Below are 19145 nucleotides of genomic sequence, written 5' to 3'. Positions count from 1 at the left end.
CTCTGATTCATGCAGAGTCATGTATTAACCACTTGAGATTTGGAAGGAACAGATTTTAAAGCTTTTTTTCTTCTGTACAGATAATTGCCTTTAATAACTAAGTTGCTATTTTGACTTCAGAATATAAACTTTCTAAATTAGTTGAGTTCTGAAGGTGCTCCAGAGCACAAAATCTCTGATTAAACACTTTCTAAAGTTCATTCTACTGGTAAAAGTGGAAATTCTATTACTTTAGCAAGAGCAGACATGTCAATTTTATCAAGATGGTAATAGGATTGGGGTGGGTTGGAGTTAAGGTATTTATGGCTGTGATAACTCACAATCAAAGGACACAAAAGTTATTATAAACCCTATTATTACATAGCAGAACAATGAAATGAAGCCTTAAATTACTGTGAAACATGTTGAATCAAAGTTATGATGAATTAACTAAAGGGAGTAATATTCTTCTAGCAGCTGCAAACTTTAAAATGATTACATTTTCTATGACATCAGAGTCATACAAATGTGATTCCCTTTGGCAGCTCTTCACAGGACTGAATACAGAGTAAGACCTTGTTTATTACCTGCTTCTCTGAGGCACTGCAACTTTGGAGGGTAAATTACAGCCACCTCAGAGGCTGCCCTAATTTACTGGAGATTCAAACAGTCTCCTGTGGGCCACTCCAGAATAGCTAAAGCACAATGTGTTCCAGTCACATGTACCCATTACACATCTGGCCATTTCGATGGGGCCCATGCAAGAGGATGGTGTAGGGCCAATATAATGTCCTACATAATCTACTACTTGGGAAACCCTCTTAACCAAGATAATTCCTTGGGAGTCAATTAAACAAGCTTTGCAGTCTCTTTACAGTGCCTTTAAAAGGCCTAGAATGGAAGCCAAAATCTGTGCCTAAATTTGCACTAAATAGATGGTGGGATGTTTTGCTAATAACTCATAGATAATGCACAGTATTTAATTTTACTGATGGAACTGACCTAGAAGAGTATATTTGCAGCGTTGTAGCCATTTTGGTCCCAGAATATTAGAGAGACAGGCTGGTGAGGTAATATCTTTTTATTGGACCAACGTTTGCTGATGAAAGAGAAGCTTCCGAGCTTACACAGAGCTCTTTTTCCTAGACATGAGGAAGAGCTCTGTGTAAGCTCAGAAGTTTATATCTTTCACCAACAGAAGCTGGTCCAATAAAAGATATAACCTCACCCTCCCATCCTTGTCTCTCTACAAGAGTATGACAGTTGGATAGTATTTCTTCTCCAGAGACAATAATGAGTAACACTGTGACAGGTGGTGTTTCCCTTTTTTTCCTTAAGAGAAAAATAAATAATTAGGCAAGGGGGTGGGAGTAGGGGAGGTTGCAAGAGAAGATAATTCTGATTATATTGCTCCTAACTGACTTAAGAAAGGCCCACCATATATCTGTGACTGGTCCAGGAACAAAATCCATGTCTTCTAATTCTCAATGCTGCAAAAATTATGAAAACAGTACCTATTACTCAGAAATAGAGCACATTGTTACTTAGAAGTGGACTTGATGTAATTCAGTTGGACACAGAGGGGTAGGGTGCAGAAAACCCTGAGCATCACAGAGTACACAGTAGTAGTAGTCCCCAGAATAGGTCCACAGACATAAAACAGGGATTGGAATGGAATAGGAAAGGATAAGTCATGACTAGGCAGATCCAGTGGGTAGGGTTGGCACAGAAGAGTACTGCAGAGAGTACTGTAATCCATGTAGCTTCAGCCACAGAGTGGAGTGAGGACAGCACTTGAGAACCCAGAAAGCAGCCTGCACAAAGCTCGTTTTTGTTCAGGATAGGAATTTGGACCTTACCCACTAGAAAGGTTTTCTTCATTATTCCACACCCCATGGGACTGATGGTGTATGATTGACTGATGTAATATCATAAATATAATGCACTGTTAACATATGGTAAGCCTAATTTCTGAAAAGTGGCAGCTAAACTAAAACATTAAAATTGCTTTTACATACAATAATGTCTTAGCTTTATCAAAGAAAAGGAAGCAACCATACATATGCATTTAAAGGCCAAGAGGAAAATAAACAAACAATTGTTCCCCCCTCCATGTGAAACAAAGTAAGTACCAGACAAGATTTTGGCAAATAAAATGAATCATAATCAATTTGTTACAGACAAAGTTAGATTTGCTTATAAGCAAAATAAAAAGCTTATAACAGGGAAAATGTGTCACTGTGTTTACAATACCATGAGCTTCTTCTGTCTTTCAGGATAATTTGCAGCATGGATTCTATTTAATCTTTTCACTGATGCAAGATCTAAAAAACAATAGATCTAGAAAAAAGGAAAAGGTCCACTTGGCTAAGGTGCATACACAAAAATCCCTGGCAGAGATTTACATGTGACTGTGACAAATGAATTACGTTCAATGTCCTCTGTTAGACAGGAGTAAGTAAACTTGTCTTCTATCCCCTGAAGCTCAGCTACAAGTTATCTTTTACATTATTTTGTCATGTCATGAAATCCTCTTTCTTGCTATGAAAGAGTTAATTTATTTAAACTAGGGAAGATAGTGACCTAAATGAGATCTCTCTGCCCATCAGAAATTACCTCTTTGTGACTGTTAGGACTACAGAGTAAAAAATAACAATATACCTGACGGAAGCAAAGATGCAATTGCTTAACAGATCTTGCTATTCATATAGGGCCAAATTCTATAACCCCGAATGCTAAGGCAACTGGGATGTGTGATTAGTATCTTCACAGGAGCTGAAGAAAGAGAATTTTCCATCACCACAACCAAGATTGTAGAATTGCTGAATAAGAACTATTGCAGCTCTTTAGTTGCAGTATATCCTGCAGCAGTTTCATTCCTTTTTACAAGAATAACTAATGTGACTGTGTAATCACAGATCTGCTGACCCTTCTCTCCAGATTGCAGACTGAGGAACGTAGCTTGTGTTGCACATTGTTATCATAAATGGTTTGCCTAAATCCTTTTCCAGATTACGCAGCATATGGGGTTGCCAGTAGCACAGTTAACATCCCTGTCCTTGCTAGATTTGATTTGGAGAGATCCTGTGTGGTGACGTTGGGCAGCATAGAGTATTTTTGTACATATGAGAGCTCCACTTGGTAATTGGGTAGAACTAGTCACATCTGTGTCCAGTTCCCCATCACCATAGTATCTGAGCACCTAAAAATGTTTGTATTTATCCTCATACCACCCCATGAGGAAGCACTATTGTCACAATTTTACAGATGGGATACTGAAACACAGAGACACTTGCCCAAGATCACCCAAGAAGCCTGAGGTAGAGCAGAGAATTGAACCTAGGTCTCCTGAATTCCAGGCTAGAACTCTGTCATCCTTCCTCCCCTATGCACTTTATATTCCTTATAAGTGAATTCCACCTCATCTCTGTCTCAGGTGATGTTATATTTCATGGATTCCCTGGATTTTGCCATCCATTCTTCAGAAAATCTGAGCTGGTTCTGCTTGACCAGGGGTTCTGAGGCTGCAGAGGAGGGAAAGATTTTACCCATTACTTTTTACATCACTTTTATGATGTGGTGACCCAGATATTTTAATTAGTCTTTAATTAACATTATTGATTGATTGGTGTTAAAGAATTAGCTCCATTCTTTTTTGTTTTGTACAGTATTGAGGCCCCATTTTGAGATGAGGATGTGCAAGGATAAAAAAGGCAGATTCACATAAGGGCCACTCATGCTTGCCAAGGGCTCCATTGGTGCATCCCCATTGTGGCACATTGATCCAAAAGGATTAGGGAGATGTGGCCATAACCTCTCTCTCTCTTACTCCATGCTGCGATATGGAACAGTCAAAGTTCAGTACATACTGCTGGACAGTACCCCTGCTACATCCTAGATGTACATGTTATTCTTCCTGAACTCCTCTGGGATATGATGACACCATCTTTAACCCTAGCCAGTGGCTAAAGGCACAAATGTTACATCACCTTGCCCCTAGACAGACGCAGCTTGAGAGAAGTGTTATGAATTGATGCAACAGTAGGGACTAATATAAGCCAGGCTTTCCTGAACATGTGAATGTTCTATCAGGCTGTTACTGTTATTTCAGTCTCTTTTATGTGCTAGGTTTAGTGTTTCCTTAGGGAATATTTACTCTCATCAATGGTATAAGAAAGCCCTGGTTAAGGCTCTGGGAGACTATTTTGGACAAAGTTTTCCTCCTGCCTGAGCATTTTTTCCTCATTACACTAAACCCCCCTAAACTCTATGGGCCACATTTAAGTGGAGAATTAGACTTTGTCAGCAATAAACCATAAATCCTTGGTATGGATTTAAATTATTGCAATGTTGTCACTGTTTGAATACCATAGTGACTCATCATATTGGGCACCATTAAATTCACTAATATGAAAGCAGTTAATAATATGATGCTTCACATCACTAATAAAATAATATTGACATACAAATGCTAATATGATGTGGTATATTACTTAAGTTTTCTGTCAGAAGGTTGTGATTATGAACATATCTTTCCCCAGAGCTTCTCAAATAAATAAAATAAAAATATAATGAAAGAGAGAGATAATGTCTAAAAGTAAATGTTTCAAAACAGGTGGAAATATTTCTGAATTATTTTAAATATTTATCTCTATGTGTATTTGAAACATTCAGGGATTCTGGAAGCAACAATTATACTTTCTGCCTGCCACCCATTATTATTGGTTTTCAAGTGTAACAATGATCTGGGTGTAAGTTTGAGCAATATTTTAGAATTCTTGTTTCTTTGTCCATATATCTGTTCTGCGGAAGATAATCCTTCTATTTGTGTTTTTTCTAAGTTGCAACAATCCAGATGTGGATCTTTGTTGTCATGTTTGGCTTTTTCTCAAAAGATTTCCTACCTTTACAATGGGAATAGTGTGCATGGATTGATAGTATAGGTTATTTTGAGACAAACATCACAAAAGGAAAGCATTTTATTTTGTTATTGGAATATCACAATAAAGAATTATGAAATAATAGTAAAATAAGCATATATTGCATTTCTATGGTGCCATGTGAAGATATTTCAAAATTCTGGACACACGTTAATTTAATTTAAGCACATAAAACATCTCTGAAATAATTAAGTATTTTGAGACATGAGCCAACAACCACTGACATTAGTGGTTTATAGTAATGGTGCTTGGAAATTTTCCATTAGAACAATTTTCCATCAAAAAATGCTGATTAGTCAAAAGTAAAATATTTCATGGAAACATATCAACTTTAATGAAAATTTGTTTAGGAAGAAGAGAGAGAAAGAAAAAGTCAAAACATTCTGTTTCTTTTCAGAATGGGAAGAATATTTCCATTTTTCATTTTGAAATGACCTTGTATTTCATCGTTTTTTAAAATCTCATATTATAAAATATGACATTTTAAAAGTTAAATTAGGAACAAAACTTTTTGACAAACCCAAAATATATTTTTTTAAATTTTGGTTCATAGGAAGCTTCAACGAAAGATGCCAGTGTTGTAGCTGAAAGATAAGAGCATCACTAGCATGCAATGTATCTCTCAGTTGGGGAAATATCTTGACTGTGCAAAGTGCTTGTGAGAAAATGGGGAAAACTAATAAGTCTGTCTTATAAAGATAGTTGAATACTATTAACGGGGACAACTCAGTGACAGAGAAAATGTCCCCTTTATTAGAATGTCTCTAGTTAACCAGATTTGATTTTGGTGTATCCAATTGTGACAGGCTGCTGGGCAAAGAGTGGTTGATTCAGCCTTCTGTCACACCAGCTCCCATTTAGGGGAATAAATGAGAGCTGGCTGGAGGTAACCTGACCCTAATTGGGGAAGCAGAGGCAGTTGCTGCCTAATTAGCCTGGGGCTGTATAACAGCAGAGACAGTTGCTGCCTAATTAGACCAGGGTTGTATAAAGGAAGCCAAGAGGAGCAGAAGGAAAGGGAAAAGGCAGGGAGTGGAAGCAGGGAGGTAGCTCTTCCCTTTGGCCCGCCTGCCTGCAGATGATGAAGGGCTAACTATACATGGTGAAATGGTGGTGGGAACAAGCTTGTGAATAAACTGCACCAATGGTCACTAACCTCAGGGTCTCAGAGTGACTTTGTGGACCTAGCAAGGGCAGGAGTCAAAGGGGGCCCTGCTGTGCACTGCTACACCAATTCAATAGATACAATTTGTTCCCTCCCATTAAACCAAGCAATCATTACTCTTCACAACTTTTTTTTCACTAGAGCATTAGCTTTAATTGTGATTAACAGAGAAGATATAAATGTGTTCCTTTTCTGGACAAAAAAACCATTTAGATTGGACATTTTAAAATCCCAATCAAGATGTTCTGACACTAGGTCAAATTGAGATGGAAGTATACACAATAAGTTGATTCTCTAGTGTACAAAGTGTTGGAAAGATCTGGTAGATATATAGCTGAGGCAGCTCCATTCCCAAGGTAAGAAAAGGGCAAGACTGTTCTAGGAACAGGGCATGGGACAGAAAGTGGTGAGAAGTAGAACTCTGCTCCACTGTAAGGTCCATTATGCCAATAGTAGAAGTTAGAGCACATATCCTGCTATCTTAACTTCCAGGGATGGGTGGCTACAGATCAGAGGTCCACATAAAGGCTACCTATGGCTGCTATTTTCTACTATGTCCAAGCATGGAATTAGAACCAATATTTGCACAATCTCTTTAAAGATATTTAGTTAGAGATGGTTGGGATTTTTTTTTTGACAAAATGTTTTCCATCAGAAATTGCTGATTTGTCATAACTGAAACTATTTGCAGGAAAGAGTCAGTTTCAACAAATTTCTCATTTCAAAAAAATATGGAAAAAAAGTTTTGAAATTGTTGAAATGTCCTGTGCTGACATTTTCAAAATAAAACTTTCCATCAACTTTTTCTTAGAAATTTAAGTAATCCGAGTTATTAACAAAGTCAAAGCAAATTGAAAAATTTTGACTGAGCTGAACTGTTTGCTTTTTTCAGATTGTTAATTTATGAAAATGTTCAAGGTTTCAACTTTTTGTCCCAAATCTGGAGTGAAAAAACTTTAAAATCTCAAAATGTTCCTCGGATAAAAAAACATATTTTTTTCTACTCACTTGTAGTATTTGTATAGTTCCCATCACTGGATCATTCAAACATCTTCCACTCATTATCCCTGTATTACATATTGGGTACTGAGATATACAGAAATTAAGTGAAGTGACCAAGGTTGTATAGGAAGTCAATGGCAGGTCCAGGAATTGAATTCGGATCTCCTGAGTCCCACACCACCAATTGCTAACCACAAGAGCAAGATTATTCCATGCACTTCTCAGAAAGAGCAGTTAGCATAAATCCCTTAAATGTAAATTGTTTAATAAATTTGGGTTCCAATCCTGCAAACAAAAACACTTTGTTGCTTGTGTTAGGTATCTAATGGTCAGTGAAGTGCCTGTCCTGCAACTGGCTGCATGTGGAAGAACACCAGTGTCCTCACACAGTTCTACTGGCTTCAGCTCCATGCAGATGAAGAGGTCAGTGTACACAGCTCCAGTTATGAGATTGTGGCTTTCCTCATAAGTAAAGTCAAGTCCCACCTCTTCTCCCATTCTGGTGAAAATACTGAACATCTAAAAATTATATTATTTGAATATTGTTATATTTTATTTGAAAACATATAGATGTGGATTGTATACCTTAGCACCCTCCCTGTGCCCAGTTAGTTTTCCTATGTTTGCAAAAGGCAAATATAGGTGCATCAATACTCTTCTTGTAATGTCACACTCATGACACTATGGTCAAAGCCAATTTGGTGATTCCATTAGAAATCTCATTTTCAAGGGCTTCTGACTCATTCATCTAAGATTGCTTGTTTGTTAGCTTTTTCCTGGATGAAATTTACCATACAGATCTTCTTACAGATCCTCTGCTAAAAACAATCACCATTATAGTTTGTTTAGTTTAAATCCCAACTGCTCAAATTATTATTTTTTTTTGCATTTTTAAATATTTTTTTAATATTGTCAAGGATTGTGTCCTTTGATATATTGATGGCAAAAGCAATGGAGAAGTTTAAACTTGAAAAGTGCTGGTCATCCATGTTAGCATATAAGCCTGTTTGTCAGCCTGAGATAGAATTTTGGGGTTGACTTTTTGATACTTTCATATCTTTTACTAATATGTGTAAACAAAGGCCAAAGATACTGAGTTACATCTGCCCACAGACAGATGGGGTGAAAAGAAATAAGATATGGAACTAAAGTGTTACAGGGCATGGTGGGAGTGCAATATATGAGTGTACACTGAAAGCCTGCCTGGCTCCTTTCTCAAGCCAAGGTCAAGCAACCAGTTAGCAGGGGCAAGAGGAGATGGTAGGGAGGCATAAGACACACTAAAAGCCAAAGAAAAGCCTGGCCTTGGCTAGAACACAACCTCACTCCGTACCCCTCCCATGGGATACAAAAGTGGTGGGATGAAGACCCCAACTCACAACCCTTTAAAATGAAACATGACATAAGTCATAAGGGGTGTGACTAGGGGTGTGCATTGAACGTATATTTGGGCTGCTAAGGAGGAGGAGGTGGGAAGTGGGAATAGGGAACAGAAAAGAGGGAATGGGGACACAGCCAAGGCTCTGCAGCATTAGAGCTGGGAAGGGAGACCCGGGGAAAATGCTCTGCGGTATCAGAGCTGGAAATGGATCAATGGGAAACAGACTCTGATGGCATGTAGAGCTATGAATATTTGCTTGGAACTAACCCCAATAAACATTGCATTGTCTGCACTTTGGACTTCTGGTTTTCTGCTCTCTGTCTGTGTGAGAAGAACTGGGGAGACGGTGAAGGGAAAGCCCTCTAACAATCCATTCACATAATTTGCTTCTTATAGTTGTTTTCGTGCATTTTAACAGCAAAGTTGATAGCTCACTTTGGGAAAATTAAGAAGATACTTTGAAAGTGGAGCAGGTGTTTATGAGGCAACAGCTATAATTTTGTTGGTGAATCTCAATTTGATGAATGTAAAATATGTATTTTATTAAAATTGTTATCTCTCAGTTGCCTCCATCTACAGCACTTATCAACTGATTTGTTACCAGATATAGAAAAAATGCAGTTGAGGTGCAAACATTCTGTTCTGAATTATCAAGAGATTTTCATCCTTATTACTATAAAAAGCTTCAGGGTGCACAAGGTCTGCCACTGCATCATAGAATTGTATGTAAAAAAGGAATATATAGACACATTCACTGAACATTTAAATGGCTTTCATATTCATCATAAAACACCATTTATCTAATTGTGATTTTTAGTGGACTGCGTCTTTTCAGATAAATACCAATTCAAGCTGAAAAAGTTTAATAGCTCACTTCCCTTCAATTTCATGAAACAAGCTCTTAGAGTTAGTTAATCTTTTAAAAATGTATTCAATTTTTTTTATCAAGGCTATGGACTGGGTATTGGTACTACTGTCATAAATTATTTGGGTGTCATTCATATGTACAATTATACACAATAGAAACAGAATGCCTGACTGCAAACAATTTCTACCATAAGTCAAGTTACTACCATGTTACGAGTGGCTACTTGTCATGCAAACTACCAGGAGTAGTCCCATTGCCAGTTGGGAATGTTCTTGATAGCTAGCAATTCACTCAGTACTAAGTGCTTACAGGATCAGGTCTAAAAGTATTGCTATATCAGACTAAACCAATGGTCTCTTTACTCCTCTGACTTCAGTGGTCAATGCCAGATGAACCAAAAATGTTTCAAATCTTTTATAATTAACCTATATAGATTTTACCACTTATTTATCATGGGGCATATGAGATTTCTTCCAGATAGCTGTTAATCAGTTTAGGCAGGGAAACATAACGATCAATAACTCTTGTTATGTTAGCACAAATAATTAGTGTAATTGTATAAAATATTCTTATCCATATAGTGAATATGATATAATTATAAAGCACAGTACTTCTGACTTGGAGTGGAAGGGAGAAAGTAATACAGGACAAAGTCTCCAATATTATTTGATTTATTTTCTGCGTGAAAACAAGCTGGTCTCAATAAAATAACAGACATCTCTTTAAGAAATAAGATGTTTAGGCAAGCTAGACATGTTTTCTTATCACAAGGGCATTACCAGCTTCACTAATTTGAGTGAGCATTAGACAGCAAGTAAATAAGGTAGGATAAAATAGAAAGAGATCTTACATTTTAGGACAGCCACTGTCACAGATGCCCTACTATCCAGTAGTGAATGTTACAACATCTTTAACTAATTAACTCAAAATATAAACAATGCAATCCAAAGACTTTCTATCTTCTTACAAGATATACTAGGTAAGACTCTGTCCAATAATTATTAATTAACAAAATGCCTGAAATAAAAGAAAGACACATTTTAAAATCTTGTTGAGAGGACTAAGGTTCAAATTCAAGTTAGTAATGGCTATAACCAAAGACACGCTAACGAGGCATATGTTAGGAACCATTATTTAAGTTATGGTGTATTTTCTCCAGGTTGTTTTGATAGCATCACCCATATCAGGACAAAAATATAAAAATAGAGAAAAGCTGCTCAGTAATTCAAAGCATCATTCACTATACTTTTTTCAGCTTCTGTTCTATTTACACTCTGCTATAAATACAGCATAATACCCAGACTTCACTAGCAAGTTTTTCAATTGAGTTATTATACACCACCATCTAGATGCCCCAGGTGAGAGGAGGGCCCCATTGTTCTAAGTGCTGTATAAACACACAGGAAGGGCCTCGACAAGTTATAATTTACATGGTTCATTTAAATTAATGGCTACATTTTCTGTTATTGTGCCATTTTATTTTTAGCTGTGCCTTGATTAAACAATTCATTTGAATTCATTAACTACATCCTCTGTGTTCAGTCAAAATGATCTGTTGAAGTTTGGATACAGTCAACAAGCAAATTTTCTATTATAAAAGAAATCTAACAAATTATCATTAAAATCCAGTCACCTCACGTACAGGTGGAGCAGATGATAAAAGGATAAACTAAAACAGATGAAGATATTACTACTTCCCAGGATAACTGTTATACTGGAGAATCTTCTAAATCACAACTACTTTTGTCCATCAATCAAATCATCTCAGAGATATTATTCAGTTGAATAATCATTCCCAAACTAAAGAATTTAAAATAATCAACATCATCATGACTATGAATACATCTATTTGATACCGATTCTGTTAGTTGATATTGTTTCTTAATTTATGTTTCCAACCAAATAAAACGTTACTTGGTCTCAAAAATATTTAAAATGAAACTCTGGGTCTGAACCTCATCCCATTGAAATCAATGGCAAAACTCTCATTGACTTATTATCCTGCAGGATCAACCCTACTATAATAAAATTTAGCCCACTGCATATAGCATTCTGACTATACTCAGTATTTAAGGAAAACTATTAACCTTTTTTTAGTTCATATTTATTTCCATTAACTTTCATCTTAAGACCAGCAGTGTGACACATCATTTGTATGAAACTTACAAACAATAAAAGAAACTATAAAGCCTCTCAAACTGATCACCCAAATAATTCATTTGATATAGGGTTACTCTTTCAAATAATATATTTTCCAGAATTAATAATTACACTGTCAGAAAATACAGTATGTGTCAGAGTTTTATGGAGAACTATTTGTCAGCTCTGTTGGTAACAGAGATATAAAATAGTATGTGCTTTGCAGAGACAAAGGGCCCTTAACATTCTTAAAGAGTTGCAAAAGACTAGATTCAGAAAGCGCAATTAAGTATTTTATATTCATTCTTGCACTTATTAATCTTGGGGATTTATCAAAGGCTTAAACATCTTAACCTAGAAAAAAAATAGGGAAGCGGTGACTGGTGTTCTTCTTGACTACAGATTAAAACCAAATGAAAGTCTAGGCTCAGACCCTTTTTGTTTTAAGTCTGTTGTTTCTTAGGAGAGTGGATCACCATACACCAAATCACAAATACATTAACTGTGTTCCTGACTGATAGCACAGGGCACTCTAAAACTCGAAAATAAAAACAGGAAAAAAATCTGTTTCTACACAGCAGAAGATGGTGAAATAATTAGTCATAAAATCTACACTAATAACTTGAGTTAAAGGCCAATGAATGGGCCTTAATAATCTAAAAACAGCTTATATTGTCAATTCTTCTTCTTAGTTTTAGTCAAAGCTGTTATGGCCAGATTTTTTTTTTAAGTTAAGTATACTGATGAGTATAGGTGAGTCCTGATCTCACTTGTGTTTGAAAGTCAAATTGGTATTTGAATAGAACCACAGAATATTGTTAAATCTGAAAGATAAAGATTTAATTTGATCAATTATGTCAATATTATTTTTCCCCTTGTAATATAGTTACCAGTTAATTCTCATTCTGTTTAGTCTTCTGATCATGTTTCCAGCATGTCTACATTTCCATCCAGGACCAGAAAGATGTTTCAGTGCATTTAACTCTTGTCTTCATAAACATACCTCTAATACAATCTACCTATCAACCAAAATAATTAAATAATTGTATATTCTCCTTTTGTATTTCATTAAAATATTATTTAATGAAGAAAATGTGTATAATGTTGTGGTCACATTTTAAAAAAAACCAAACATATGTTCACACTAATTTATGCACACAGATCCATCCTTGCTCATGTGATTTAAAAATCTTAATACCCAGTTACTTGATTTTGTGCATGAAATTGCCAGCTTTGGCTAACAAACCAAAGTATATGCAATGTTGCATAGATTACTTTCCATTGCACTTGTAACAATTTTTTTTTCAGGTTGAGATTTTGATCATGCAGGATTTGGGGAATTCAGAATTAAGAAGGTTTTCATATCAATCTTAATTCAACCCTTTTAGGCATTGTAGTGGGGTGGTTATCCCGCTCCTGTCTGGAGAGGTTAAAAACAGCCTTGGAGAGGGCTGTAGCTGGGGAAAGGCTGATTGGGGAAGTAGCCTCAGCAGGGGCCATGCCCCAATTAGGACCCAGCTGGCCCTTATAAGAGGACAGTGGGCCAGGAGCAGAGTGTCTCTCTCTAGCAGTAGAGAGGGAACGGCTTTGCTGCCTGGAAGCTGAGAGGGTACCAAGACTGGAGTAGGGCTGGGGAAAGGCCAGAGGAGCTGGGTAGCTCTGGCCTAGAAATCTCCCAGTCTGCAGGCCTTGTTAAAGGCCAGAAAAAGGTACTGTGGGGAAGGGCTAGGGGGAGGCCCGAGGAGCTGAGGAGCTCCGGCCTAGAAACCCCCCAGGCTGCAGGCCTTGTTAAAGGCCAAAGAAGGTACTGGGATTTCAGAGGGCAGCCAAGGGCAGGCAGAGGTAGCAGTTCCAAAACCCACCTTGCCTATGATGAATGGCATATACACTGCAGTCTGCCCCAGTGAGCAGGGGCTATATGGTGACTGGAGGTAGCCATATACTGAGGCGAGGTGGGGATAGTGGGTGGGAGTTCCCCTAGGTGGGGAGACCCAAAGAGCAGGTGTACTGCCAGGGGGCAGCGCCCGAGAAAAAGGGGCACCAGGTCCGGGGGGGACATGGGGGCTAGCAGCAGTGAGGCACCAGCCTGCAGAGGGCACTCTGGATCAAAAGAGCTAATTCCCAGAATGGCAAGACACCGACTGACAGGAGGCACCGCAGCGGTGAGTCTTGCCCCCGTTACAGGCATATATTATATATTGCAATATATTCATAGAAACGAAGGGCTGGAAGGAACCTCAAGAACTCATCTAGTCTAGCTCCTGCACTGAGGCATGACGAAGTATACCTACGCCACCTCTTACGGGTATTTTGTCTAACCTGTTCTTAAAAAGCTCCAATAATAGGAATTCCACATCCTCCCTTGGAAGTCTATTCCAGTGCCTAATTAGCCTTATTGTTAAAAAAAAATTTTTTCTAATATCTAATCTAAATCTCCCTTGTAGATTTAGCTGATTCATTCTTGTCCTAACTTCAGGAGGAAATGAAAAAATATTGACCAGCATTCTCTTTGTAATGGCCCTTAACATATTTGCCGACTGTTATCAGATGCCCACTCAGTCTACTTTTCTCAACACTAATCACACTCAGTTTTTAAGGTTTCCTCATAGGTCAGGTTTTAAACATATTTTATCATGTTTGTTGCTCTTCTCTGGACTCTTTCCAATTTGTCTAACACCCAGAACTGGACATAGTATCCAGAGTAGAGTGGGACAATAATATCTAGTGTTTTATATAAGGCACTTCTGTGAATACATCACTGACTGATATATATATATATATATATATATATATATATATATATATATATATATATATATATATATATATATATATATATATATATCCTTTTTCACAACTGCATCACATTGTTGACTCATATTCAAATTGTGATCTACTATAACCCCCCAGATCTTCTTCTGCAATTCTACTCCCTAGCTAGTTATTCCACATTTTTCAGTTGTGCATTTGTATGTTTTCATTTTAAGTGTAGTACTCTGAACTTTTGTCTTTAGTGAATTTCATCTTCTTAATTTTAGACCATTTTTTCCAAATTATCAAGGTCATTTTGGATTCTAATCCTGTTCTCCAAAGTGCTTTTATACCCCTTCCATCTTGGCATCATCTCTAAATTTTATAAGCATGCTCTCCACTCCATTAATGACAATAATGAACAGTACCAGATGCAGGACAGATCCCTGCTAAATCCTACTAGATACATTCCACCTGTTTGAGAGCTAACTATTGATACTGTACTCTGAGTACAGTCTTTCAACCAGTTTTGCACCCCCATAATAGCAATTTCCTCTAGACCACATTTGTCCAGTTTGCTTATGCAAATGTCATGTAGGACTATGTCAAAGTTTTACTAAAATCAAGAAACATCATATCTACAGCTTCATCCCTATGCACTAGACCAGACCAGTAACCTTTCAAAGAAGGAAATTAGGTTGGTTTGGCATGATTTGGTCTTGACATATCCATGTTGGCTATTACTTATTCCCTATTGTCTTCCAAGTGCTTACAAATTGATTGTTTAATATTGTGTTTCAGTGTCTTTCCTGATACCAAAGTTAGGCTGACAGGTCTATAATTTCTTGGGTCCTCTTTGTTGCCCTTTGTAAAGATAGGTACCGTGAATTCAATTCTCTAGTCCTCTGGGCTTGCACCCATCTTCCATGAGTCCTCAAAGATAATCACTAATGGCTTAGAGATAGCATCAGGCTAGTTCCTTAAGTACCCATGTCAGACTCTGCAGACATGAATATATCTAACCTATCTAAATATTCTTTAACCTGTTCTTTCCCTATTTTAGATTGTGTTTCTTCCTTCTTTTTGTTGAATATTAATTGTGTTAAGTATCTGGGAGTATCACAGTGAATTATTATAGAAATACCTGCTGTAACATACCCCCTCTCTTGTGGACAATACAGAAAAGTAGGAAAATGTCTATGTGATGCTATATAAAATGGAAAAGAATTAGTTGCACTACATCAGGCACCACTGTTACAAAGTTGCAATAAATCTGGTACAAAGTATGTCATGTAAGGTATCAATGGAAAAGTTATAATCTGTTAAGTATGATTACCCTGTTTAAATATGATTATCCAGGTATCATCAATTTATCTGAAGTTATGAATATGTGCTATGTGTTACTATCTCAAATATATTGTGTTTGTATTTCAAATATGTTTTGTTCTTGTTCAAGGAAAATTTACATCCCGACTAGCCATCCCTGTGAGGCTGGGCCATCCACATGTTAATGGGTCATTGAAAAGACCCAACTCATCCAGTATGCTGTTCCTGGAGACATTTCAGAAAGCATGGAGGCAATGGCTGCCCTATGATTCAGCAAAGCATGTAAAGATATGGTATCTAAAACTACATCTTTTGCCAGTAACTTTCCAGTAACTTTCGCCAGTAACTTGGGCTGAAAGTAGAAAATGAGACTGTGACATAATTGTCTTCAATCCTGCTCCACTTCTCTGGACTGTGATTTCTAACAACAAGGAAGCTTTGAACAAAGGACTAATGATCCCCAATCTTTTGAGTGATTGAGAGACTTATTGCAAGCTGGCAGACTTACCATTACTATTATTCTCCTGACCTACAGACTCTGAAATCAATTGTAATATATATAATTCCTTTAACCATTTAATAATTCTTCTTTTCTTTTATTTTTTTTTAAATAAAACTGTAGTTAGTTTACAAAAGATTGGCTACAGCATGGTATTTGGTGAGACCCTGAAAGCATATATTGACCTGTTGTGAGTGGCCAGCTCCTTAGTGTAGGAAGAACTTATTCTGTGTGATTTCTGGTTTTAATAATCGTTTATCACAAAAGTCCAGTTTTCTGGTGGTAAGCCAGGTACTGGAATGCCTAAGGGGACTGTGTTTTGGCTTCTTGTTAATCAGTGTGGTGATACAGGACCTCACTTTTGTTACTGGCTTGGTGACCTCTAATGATAGAATTAACCACCAGTTTCGGGGTGTGTCTGCCCTATTTTTTATAGTCTATCCTGGATTTGGCATTCCCAGCTGTGACCCATACTAGGCAGTGTGACGGTCTGGTTCTTTCATCTGTAGCAGACAGCTTAGGGTATATCTATACAGCCACTTAATGTGAGGCAAGCTGGTATGTAAATCTAAACTCTTGCACTAGGTGGCCATGTGGCCCCCGCTACTGGGTACTAAAAATTCCATCATGCACATTGATCTACTGCAGTCAGTAGATCAAAATGCAATAAGAGCCTATAGTACATTGTAGCAGGGTTCACACAGCCAGTTAGTGCAAGACAGCTGGTGCACTATAGATTTACAACCCAGCTTGCCTCACATTAAATGGCCATATAGATAGGCCCTTAGTCCCTCTCAATTTTCAAACACATAAATTGTGTGAAATGATATAATCAAATTACTCAGTTATTATCTTCTTACTTTATACTTCACCACACCCAATCTCTGCATAAAGAGTACTTTTGGTTTGTTTGCTGTCTGCTTTTTACCCAAGTGATCCATCCTTTATCTAAATTGCCAGTAAAGCACTCTTTGCTAGAAATAGATAAGAGCAAAATAAAGTGATAAATACAAATAAACTACTCATATTTCCAACAGTATTCCTACTTGTCTGTAACATACGTTGAAGAAATCTATATACCATTTCATATACAGAGAGCCTGAGGAAAGAGAGAATCCAAATGAAAAATATTGTTACAGAACCCTGAAGTATTATTCCCAGATTTTACCTATGTAAAGCTACTCGATGTGAAACAAACCTTTTGTTGTACTAAGAAAGAATAAAGATATGGAATAAAACTTTCTGTAATTACTCTGATAATACAGTCATAAAGGAATATAAATAAGAACACAAATAATTAGAGAGGAATCAAGAGGAATAGGGAATAAACCACTCAGAAGCACATTTTATGAAACTGGCACAATGATTATTCAGGGAAATGACTGTCTTCCAGAAACTTTTGTACTGTTTCTCCCTTCAATTTAAAAAATGCTAATATAGAGCTACTTTTTTTTGTTTGTTTTTTTAATAAAAGGCAGTGTTGTATGTTCTGTTTCAGCTTCCCCTGTTGGACGGTCACCAAATTGCAACAAGAAATCTGAATGCTGAATATCATGTGCTTTTTGCTTGCTGGGTTTGGGCAGAGTTTAGGCATTATTACTGGCTTCCAGCCTCTGGCACACACACCATATGCAGACCTGCTCTCTGATATCTCTCATGGGTGGAGACACCTCTCCAATTCAAGGCAGAAGGTCCTGAAACTAGTTCCTTTTCCCCAAAGTCTTCCTCGGATCTTGTATGTTCCCCGGAGTTCCACCAAAAGTAAGAGTCTTCTGGTTTACAGTTTCTCTATGGAACATGTGACCATGAAAGCCAAGTGACACAAACACATTTTGCACAGGATAGAGTAACACAATTACTCTTTACTTAATTTTTTTATAGATATGTGTATTTATCATAGATAAACACTGATACGCATATCCCTGCCTCAGTTTCCTCACCACTCTAGAGAGTTGTATGGGCTTGGACAGAGTTCTCTGGGGTGTCCAGAATTCTTCCCCAGCATCCCATGATTTCTGTTCCAAATCATGGATCCTTTCCAGAAAAGGTAGCTTTCTCTGTTCTTGGCTGGTCCACAGTTAAACAAAAGCATGCCCATTTTTCCCCCTCTCCTACCCTAAGCTTTCTGTTCTTTTTTCAGTTTATATGTCCTTCCAATACCCGTTTCCTTTGTTTTGCTTCTGGCATTTTTCCACCCTCCACTTCACCATCCCCCTACAGAAAAGCTGGAGGAAGTGGCTTCTACCAACTCCCGCCAACCTCCTTTGCATACCAACTGTTCAGTCCAGAGTGCAGTCATAAATGTTAATGACTCTCCATTGTAGATGGTGATTACCACTTGTCAGTAAATGTTGCATTCCAATACACATCGATGCAACAATTTTCATAATACCATCAACCGAAATTCATAAGTTGTATAGACAGATTTCCCAAATCATCACAGGTAATAACTTAAATTCCTTAAAGGCAAATAAAACTAAGAGTGACACAGAGAAATGGAGGGGAAAAAAAACCATAATGATTTCCATGTTCCAGCCTCCATTTGCAGAGATAGAAAACAAAAATATAAATACCTTTGAACCACAGAAGTAATCAAAAACTCAAAAAATGTAGCACAAAACTACAAGAGGAACCTACACAATTAAAAACCCAAAGAAACAACAACAACAAAATCCAAAGAAATAGCACCATGGCAACATCTATTGAACAAAATGTTAAAGTTAAATGTTGAAAGCTATAATAATAGAACTAAAATAACACATTAATTAACCAAGCACTGGAACCAAAAAGACTTAGGTAGGGGGAAGAGAGGGAAATCCTGACCAGCCCCTCTTCTGAGATGGCAAAGTGCACTTTAGAACTGAATTGATTAAGATCTACCATTATAAACACTCAAAAAACATGAGCTAACATATAAGCATACAAATTTATAATCTGTATATAAATTATAGAAGGGGAACTGCATAGTCATAAATAAACAATACACAGTTCACCTCATTAACACACTCATGTTTTCCCTTAAAGTCTCACACCCTGGTATTGAGTAGGCTCACTCTAGCATAGTTTGAGATCTCACAAGACTACAGTCTGTGCCT

This window comes from Mauremys mutica, chromosome 5, assembly GCF_020497125.1.
Source record: "Mauremys mutica isolate MM-2020 ecotype Southern chromosome 5, ASM2049712v1, whole genome shotgun sequence".
NCBI lineage: Eukaryota > Metazoa > Chordata > Testudines > Geoemydidae > Mauremys > Mauremys mutica.
The sequence above is the reverse complement of the archived record's forward strand: the minus strand, read 5'-3'. Positions refer to the sequence as shown.